The sequence below is a fragment of the Haemaphysalis longicornis genome, unplaced genomic scaffold (genome assembly GCF_048455015.1).
Source record: "Haemaphysalis longicornis isolate Haplotype H1 unplaced genomic scaffold, Haemaphysalis longicornis Haplotype H1 scaffold_5, whole genome shotgun sequence".
NCBI lineage: Eukaryota > Metazoa > Arthropoda > Arachnida > Ixodida > Ixodidae > Haemaphysalis > Haemaphysalis longicornis.
This window is the reverse complement of record NW_027526385.1, coordinates 68,037,760-68,047,397: the sequence shown is the minus strand read 5'-3', so window position 1 is coordinate 68,047,397 and position 9,638 is coordinate 68,037,760. Positions and strand designations below refer to the sequence as shown.

The following is a 9,638-nucleotide window of genomic DNA, read 5'->3' as shown; positions in this document are numbered from 1 at the left end:
GCTAGCGTCGGCCACGGCCGAGCTAGAGCGGCGGATGTTGCCACTGTAGCCCGGCCGTGAGTCGGGATAAGGAAAACGGAGAGGAGCGTCTTTCGAAGGGTGAGACAGACCTAGCCATCCTGATGTGCTAGCTTGGGGCTAAGACACCGAAACGATTCGGCATGGGAGCTTAGTGATTCCCATTTATACCGATTTAAACTAGTTACTTTAGTAAGTTTGAGAATTGTGAGAAAGCTGAGAAAACTTTTATAATCGCTGTTTATCAGAACCAGTTACGAACTCCCATTCGTGGCCAGCAGTGCATAAAAGGTAGTGTTTCTCTAGCGGCCAGATGTCTGTATGTGGTTTGAACATTTTGTTTTCCTGCTCTGCAAACCAATCCTTAACGTACCTTTGCCGTACAACCACTTAATTCTGTCGGGTGCGGGAGGTGCTGTCGAACAAGTTAATCAAGCTGTGCGAAGGAAGTGCGCAATGGACGTGAAGCTGCGCCACAACAGGCCCAAAACGACAGTCGCTAAAGCAGATGACAAAGCCGTACTGCCGACGTGCCCGCAGGTACCTCCGCGCGGGGAACGCTGTGTAAGTAGCTATAGAAGTAGCAACTATTTCTTACTGCTGCTGCCGGACCCCCCTGCAGACCTCATGAATATGTCTTCTGTGCTGATGAATTTCTTGAGAATGCTGTTGCTCGTGTGTGGTGATGTGGAGAGTAACCCTGGTCCTGAGGTCGAAGACATGTTGCGAGAATTGCTTTCGGGGCAGACTAAAATCACACAGGAGATAACAGGACTTTCCTCTAGGGTTGCATGCTTTGAAGAACGATTAACTAAAATTGAGCTGTCCATTGCATCAATTACTGATGTTGCGCCACGCGTGTCCGAACTCGAGAAAGCCGTAGCTGACATTCGAGATATTGTTAGTAAATTGGACCGCAAAAACGACGATTTAGAAAATAGGTCCCGTAGAAATAACCTTCTCATCTATGGCTTAACTGAAAACTCTGGGGAAACTTCGGATGAGTTGCTGGAAACGGTAACTGGACTGATTACATCAAAACTAGAAGTTAAGTGTGGCGATATCGAACGATGCCATAGGCTGGGAGTGCGTAAGAGCAGTAGCACTAGCCCAAGACCTGTTATTATTAAGCTGCTGGATTTCAGAACTAAGGTCGCTATTTTAAGCAATGCAAGAAAGTTGAAGGGCACGGAAATATTTATAAATGAAGACTTCTCTGTGCGCGTGAGGCAGATACGCAGGGAACTGTGGCAGAATTCCGCCGAGATAAGGAAGGATGCGGAAAAAGCCAGGCTGCACTACGATCATTTGTTGGTGGACAACGTTCGGTATTCTTGGGATGAGAAGAAAAAAGCTATCGTTAAGGAAAGCCGTCGGTTGTCTGCTACAAACAATGAATGACGGCTTAGTGCGAAATCCTTTGCGCTTTTGAATTTAAATGCGCGTAGCCTAGTTAATAAAATTGCAAACTTTAACTGGCTTATTGAGTGTCATAGTCCATCAGTTATCTGTGTGACTGAGACTTGGTTAAATGAATCTATCCTTGATCATGAATTCTTGCCTCCTGGTTACACGGTTCTAAGAAAAGATAGGCCTTCTGGCCGTGGTGGCGGAGTAGCACTTTTTATTAAAAGTGGTATTGAATTCTCTTTACTGCCAGAACTCCCAAATACTGAATCTATATGGTGCAAATTAATGCTTGATGGTCTCGCTATTGTTGTTGGTGCTCTGTATCGTCCTCCTAACTCTGCCTCAGACGTTTTTTCGACTGTGAGTGACTATATTGTTGGACAAAAGCTGGACTGTTCTAAACTCGTACTCACCGGTGACTTTAATGCCCCCTCCATCGATTGGAATTTGTTAACATCAACTGGTCGTGACAGAATAATTTGTGATTCTTTAATTAATATGTCAATAGCTTTCGATCTATCGCAGCTGGTTGATAAGGCTACGCGCGAGGATTCTATACTAGATCTTGTTTTTGCCAACCACGAATTGGTTAAGAATGGATATCAGTGCAGGGTTGTCGATGGAATTTCCGACCATAAGGCCGTTATTGTTGCTTTAAATGTTGCTTGTAAGCCAGTACGACCAACGTTTCAGACTGTGCTGAATTTTGAATGCGCAGACGACACTTCTATTTTTGCTAAACTTGCAACATGCTTTGACGATTTCTTATCTTGTAGTGACCACTGCAGTATTGATACGTTGACTAACCAATTTTACAGCATAGTTAATGAATGTATAGCGCAGTTTATTCCTCACAAGAGCATAAAACGCCATGCCAAACACCCTTGGTATACCAGGTCAATTATACAGCTTAAACGTCGTATTAAGCGACTGCGAAAGCGACGGAGGGTTCACAGTAATGACGGGGAGTCCCAAATTAACTTCCTTAAATCTGAACTAAAAGCTAAAATGAGTGATGCGAGAAAGTTTTACTTTAATACCACGTTAAGCTCTTTTATGAAAAATAATCCCATTAAGTTTTGGAAAACTATCAATCCTACCACTGCCTGTCCGTCAACTTTCGTGATAGATGATGTGTCCTGCTCCGAGTCATCCAGAATTTCTGAAGCCTTTAATAAGTATTTCCAAACTGTATTTGGAGATGACAATGGAACGACCCCTGACATTCGTATCAGCCAGGAAATAGATTCGTTTCCAGCAATTGAAATTAGTTACAGTGGCGTTCTTAACCTTTTGTTGAATATCGACACTACTAAAGGTGCCGGGCCAGATGGTATACCAAACATGTTTTTGAAGCGTTATGCAGAATGGAATGCTCGTTATTTATCTATAATTTTTGCTAAATCGATAGAGACCGGTACTGTGCCGACCATTTGGAAAATCGCCAATGTAATTCCTGTGTTTAAATCGGGTAATAAGCAACTCATTTCTAATTACAGGCCTATTTCATTAACGTGTACCTGTTCCAAGCTTCTAGAACACATAATTCATAAACATGTACTTCAGTACCTCACTGATAACAACGTATTGTCGCGTAATCAGCATGGTTTCTGCTCTGGTTTTTCTACAACTACACAGCTCATTGAATTCACTCACGACATCGCTTCTGCTCTTAATACTCGAGGTCAGGTTGACGCCATATTCATAGATTATAGCAAAGCATTTGATGTAGTGTGTCACAGAAAACTTCTTACTCGACTCGGAAATATTATTAACGATGACAAAATAATAGGCTGGATAGCTGATTGGCTACGTATGAGGTCACAATTTGTTACATTTGAGCATGCGCAGTCATCGTCGTGTGCAGTCACTTCCGGGGTACCACAGGGCTCGGTACTTGGGCCCCTATTGTTCATTATTTACATTAATGATGTCACACAGGTAATTAAGGACACACCAGTGAAGCTGCGATTGTACGCTGACGACTGCGTTTTATATACTAGCGTAAATAATGCTCATGACCAAGATGTTCTGAACAAAGTATTTTCGTCTTTTTGTGGTTGGAGCACCGCGTGGCAAATGAACATTAATTACCAAAAAACTGTTCAAATGACATTCACCAATAAAAAACAGCCGCTAAGGTTTAGTTATAGTTACAATGGGCACTACCTAAACTCTGTGAATACATTCAAATATCTTGGTGTTACCTACACTCAAAACCTAAAGTGGCACCAACATATCGAAACAATTTGCGCTAGGGCACTTAGAAAACTGGGATACATAAAACGAACACTCAAGCACTCCACCAAGGACTGCAAATTAACCGCGTACAAATCGCTCGTCCGACCATTGCTAGAGTACGCCTCAGCGGTATGGTCACCCTATACTGCACTTGACATAAATATGCTCGAGGGCATACAGAAAAAAGCAATACGGTTTATTTTTGGCCGGTATGACCGCAATTTTTCTCCCTCATCTCACGCATGCTCATTGTCGTTAGAACCCCTTGCTTTTCGACGCACACTTGATCGCATCACTCTGCTACATAAGATTGTACACAGCCGCAGTTCCATTGAAGCACCGATTACTCTTTGTCATTCAGCACGACGAGCCACGCGCCGATCTCACCCACTCAACATTGTTCCCTTCCAGCCATTTGTAAATTGCTTTAAGCATTCTTTTTTCCCAGCCGTTGTTGAGATTTGGAACAACCTAGATGGTTCCCTGCGCGAAAAACCAATTGAGCTGTTTTTGAAAGAACTGCCCAACCATATTTTGTAACATGTTTTAAATGATTTGTATGTTTATGTGGTGCAGCTTAATGTATGTTCTTTTCTTTTCATGATGTACCCACTCCTGCTATGTCTCGTGAATCGAGACAGCAGTATCTGTAAATAAATAAAATAAATAAATAAATAAATTCGCCGCGCCATCTACAGTGTGCTCCGTCAGTGAACCCCTCCCCCCCCCCGGCGTCTCCACCGCATTGGGAGTTCGGAGTTCATTGTCCCACACGCCGCGAAAGAACCGTTGGCTGGCAGAGGTAAAAAGCTTTGCTTTAAAAGTGGCTAAGCATGTACACCATGAGTGATTATATGTGTTGCTGAAAAGGGCTCTCATACACAATAACACAAATGAATGAATGAACGACTTTATTTAGAAATAGGCCTGAGGCCCTGGGGGGTTATTGGAAGATGAGGGAAGGGGAGTCGAAAGCCTCAATGAAAATCTCATGTACGCTATTAAACACAAACTGTCCGTAGAAGAAAATGATGCCATACAAGAGAATAATGATCTTGATAATGGAAGCTTGTTAACCGCACCACTGGACACGTTCGTGTTTGTCTGCGCAGTGTATACTGCGATGGACTCGAAAGCAACTGCCTCGGTGGCAGCTGTGAACTGTGGTGGCCCACGGAAGATATGCGTGGTTAACACAAAAATGCCGCATGGCGAGCAGACGGCAGGGCCAGCTGTATCTAAAACCAACCCGAGCTGACACGCAACATCAGCAACGCGAAGGTCACACACCGCTCGTATCAAACAGAAAAAAAATTACGCCTCGCGTAACGCCTCCCCTCGCGGGAACCCTGGTGTGATGCGACGCTGAGGGGGGTTCAAGCGCAAGCGGAGAGCAACCGTCGACCGAAAGGCCGCCGGAGAGCGGCACGCCGGTTATATGCGCAGCGCGCCCGAAGGAGAGGAGACCACGGAGAGAGAGAGTACTGCACATGCGCAGCACCGCGCGCAGCGCCGCCCACAGGCGGAGTGAGAGCGCGCTGGGCCGCACACCCGCAGATTTGAGAGAGTGTGTTTTCTTTCACCTGGGCACGCGCCGGCGCGTCTGCCGCGGCTATGACGCAACACAATCCACTTTAATCCAATCCAATCCAATTCAATGCTCCTCGCTAGAGAGTGGAAAGGCTGCGGACAACAACGGACGCACGCAGGAAGGACAGGGCCGCCGACAAGAGATGCTCTGAGCGTCGCATCAGAAAACCTTCACTTGATCAAAAGATATTACTGATATTACGCACACACCAGACCTGCAAGTCGAACAGCATATATGTCCTAGAACACAAGATCTGATTTTGGATTTTTACAGGAAAGGGGCCGGCGCGGACGCCAGACCCCACTACCAAAAATTGCATGCTCCATCTACCCCAGTTTGGGGAAGTGGCAAGCTTCAGCCCGCCGCAGTGCAATGGCGGGCCTCCACTTGAGGCGCGGGCCATCTTGACCATCACACAGCCCAGCACCAGGTAAGTATGCATTAAATGCGGCTAAAAGCAGATGCCATTTGCCACATTTGCTAATGTGGTGCCGGTGGGGCTGGCTCATCAGGTTAAAGATTTTTTGCAGTTCTGCGCTTAAAATTGGCAATGTAGGCCGGTCCAGAAGTGTGTACCCTTTCGTTCAAATATCTTTTAATAGAACTATTGCCAAACAGGCGTGGTCTGTCCTGGCGCAAGCTAAAGCTGGCTGCGAAAAGAGACACCTGACAGCAGTAGCGTAGCCAGACGAGGCCACGAGGCCTTACACACGGCTTTCGCTCGCTACGCCACGCGCTCAAAAAATATGTAGCCGAGTAGGTGTATTTTGAAGCCTAATGACCCTGACAGTTTTTGCGCACCGAAGCTGCACGTGATCTCTTTTTTGTGTTGTTTTCGTGTCGCACAAAGACAAAAAGTACAGTTGAGCCCACTATACCCTACGAAGATTAGTCAAGAGGATGGCTAAACTGACTTAAATTCGCGGTGACTACACCTAACTCTGGGCCAATGCTGCATGGTCAGCTGACTTGAAAAATATTTCCGTTATGCCCGAGGGAGCTGATAGAATGGACCTCCCTGTATGTAAACACCGTGACGTCACGAAGCGCACGTGCGTGACGGGTGGCGCCTGCTGGCGGCCGCGAAATGCGGCGGTGGTTTTATACCCCCCCCCCCCCCCCCTTCCGCCAACACCCCCTTGCCCCAGAAGGATTTCAACTCCCCCCCAAAAAAAGATCCCACAACCACCATCACCCTGCCCAGGGATTTATACGCAGCCCCCAACATCTCCCCAATACTTCCCTAGGAGGACTTCGACCCCTCCCGCCGCCCCGAAATCGAAATTCTTAATATACCCCTTTATCTATTGATCTTTCGGATCCGTCGAAGTTCACGCCGCCGTGCAAAAGTGAGATGACAGAGGTACGACATCCGCGCCTTGTATTTTATTTTATTTCACGAAACACACCGCACTTGAATTTACCCGCCGCGGTGGCTCAGTGGCTAAGGCGCGTTGCGCTGCTGAGCACGAGGTCGCGGCTTCGATTCCCGGCCGCGGCGGCCGCTTTTCAGATGGAGGCGAAAAGCAAAAACGCCCGTGTGTACGAGATTTCGGCGCACGTTAAAGATCCCCAGGTGGTCAAAATTAATCCGGAGCCCTCCACTACGGCGCGCCTCATCGCCTGCGTTGCGTCGGCGCGTTAAACCCCCACAATCAATCAATCAATCAATCGCACTTGAATTCTTGGAACATGATCATTTTATCTTTCCAACTTTTGTCAAGGCTGCATGTCAGTCCAGACCTCACCTTGGTCCCTCCCAAGCGTAATCTCGCATTCGTTTTTCACGCACGAATTGAGCAGTCCTCGGATCAGCCCGCGTACTACCTACGAGTGAGGCAAAAAATGATCCGTTTTTTCCTGCGCCCGCAACCAAAATCGGTGGTTCTGCACCTTGTTTTTCAATGCACTGAAGGGGACAAAAGCGTACGACAATCACGACAATGTGGCACACACAACGTGCCACAACGCCGGGGCACCGATAAGGCGAGAGCGTAGTGCGCACGCGAGCGAAACCAAACTTAGTTTTTCGCTCCACCTCTCAGTAGATAGGACCCTCGTTACACCGCTATGATGTAAAGAAAGGTGGCGCGGAAACTCCCAGGAGAAGGCCAAATGCAATCGTCACAGCAAACCGGAAAACGTGGCGAAAACAACGCAGCCGTAGGCCGCTCCATGCTTGTGAATGTTTAAACGGCCGCGCGTTCGAGCAAAGCCGGTCGCGGTTCGAGCTATCCAACGTCAGAAGTCAAGTTCGGCTTGCAGCTCGTGAGGGTGCTACCTGAGCATGCGATCTTCGTCTCGCCTCGCTTTGTACAGCCACAGCGGCAGTACTTCCATGATAAGAGGCTGGGAGCGCAATTGCGCTGGGGAAAAATCCCGTATGGCGCCTTTGGCGACGCCGCTCGGCTCCAGCTGGTCGCGGCGACTCGCGTTTGTTCGTGTGAGGTATAAAATTTCGGTCTCAACTTCCGGACTAGAATCGCTTGAAATCCGGAAGTCACGTGATACAAATGACGTTTATATCTTTGAGTAAAGTAATAATAAATACCAAGAAAACTTATGCAATATCAAAATAGTTACAAAAAAATTGTGAAACACTCGAGCTCATTTTGTGAACAAGCGATCGATATATCCATTGACTACGGTGATCATCCATTGCCAAACGTGGTGTCGTCTGCTCAACTCAGCGGGAGGTTCCCGTTTGAACCCATTCCCATTTCAACCTTACCGCTTGGTCCCTCCCGTTTCAACCCGGTGGAAGACGACCTTCCCATTTCGCCCTTTCCCATTTCGCCTGTTCCCATTTGAACCCACTCCCATTTCGACCTTCTCGTTTGTTCCCTCCCATTTCAACCCGGCACAAAACGCCCTTTCTGTTTCGTATTTTCCCATTAAGCCCCTTCCCGGAATAACGTGCCCAGGTCGACTCGGGTGACTCGGAATAAGGCGTGCGATTTTTTAAATTAAAGTTAGCCCCACTGTACTCTAACCCAATGTTTCGAGTTACGCCCGGCGTATACCCTGAAAATTAAGTTGAAGTGACGTCAAATGTATTCCACAGTAAAAAAAAAATTATGGCTGGCGGAACCAAAGTACAGACATGCCGTATTAGCCCTCATTCCCACAGCCGTTTTTAACCCCGTCACGTCACCGTCGCGTCACCGTCTTCCGTCATGGGCGCCGTTTTTTGGCCGATTTCTCGTCGAAAACGGTGCGACAGTGACGGGAGGCCGAGCTCTACGTTTCCGTCACGTCAACGTGACGGGACCATGCTCCATAATCAGAAAATAAATTTTTACGGCTAAATCTAGCGAAAAGTGAGCACAAACCATTTTCTTTACTTTTCAGATTAAAAACGCTCAATTCTAGGCTAAACTGATCACTAGGCAGACGACCCTGTAATCTGACGGAGAGCTCCAGTACGAACGCTACTCGTCTACGTCTCCGTCGCGGTTTCTTGACGTGACGGTGCCGTGACGGGGAAGGTGACGGCTGTGGGAATGAGGACTTAATCTACACCACCATATTTATTGCAGTAGTTCGTTTTACGATACGTGGCGTCAATTTACAAAACAACAGGTAGTTTGCTGTGTTACGTCCAAAACTGCACCCTTCCGTCTGCTTCCGCGTTGGTCGAGCTGTCTGGAGCGTGTTGCTCGCATGCGTACTCCGGCAGCGGTGTGGGTTCGAGTCCCGACGGTTGCATAGGATTTTCAAAGTATTGAATTGTTTTATATACGAATGCACATCCGGTAATTTCCATATATACACCGAAAAGAGAAGTAAAATACGGGAATTGACAAAATAGAACCTATTCCCACAGGCGATGTGCCAGAAGCGTTCATATCGTGGCGGGAACGAAGCTGGGTCTTCTACTGAATACAATCAATAATTTATTAGGGGCAGTAAAGAGCAACTGTTTTATTTCTACGCAGTAAAAGATCTCGCGAAATTTAATTACGAAATCTAACTAACTTATAGCTACCAGCGGGACCTTGCTCGCGAACAATGCTATAGTCAAAGCGCGTCATTTGCGATACCCATGGATGTTCTGAAATATATTTCCACGTAATAAGTGCGAGCCATCACCTTACCCTTTTCGCACTTCTACTCCGCCTAAAGGGTAAAAAATTTTCAATGCGTAAGCATTCTTTTTGGAGTACCCCACCGTATGCGTTGATGCGAAAAACGTACCGCCACGTATCTGCACAAAAATGTGTAATATTTGCGCCCCTTTCTTGAGGCCCGTTCACACTTGCGACGAAAGCGAGTGAAAGCGACGGGACCAATTTTTGTCGCCGCGGCAGAAATCGCGTGGCTTCGTCGCAAGTGTGAACGGGTGAGTCTTTAGCGTTCAGCGAATTATTTCGACTGG

The 9,638-nt window shown here is 47.1% G+C and overlaps 1 non-coding gene across 1 annotated transcript; it reads right to left on the bottom strand.

Moving 5' to 3' along the window:
- Positions 1 to 5,535: 5,535 nt before the first annotated feature.
- LOC144140105 (U1 spliceosomal RNA) lies at positions 5,536 to 5,698 on the bottom strand. Its single transcript, XR_013316320.1, has one exon. It is a non-coding gene; the product is annotated as a U1 spliceosomal RNA (small nuclear RNA).
- Positions 5,699 to 9,638: the final 3,940 nt, after the last annotated feature.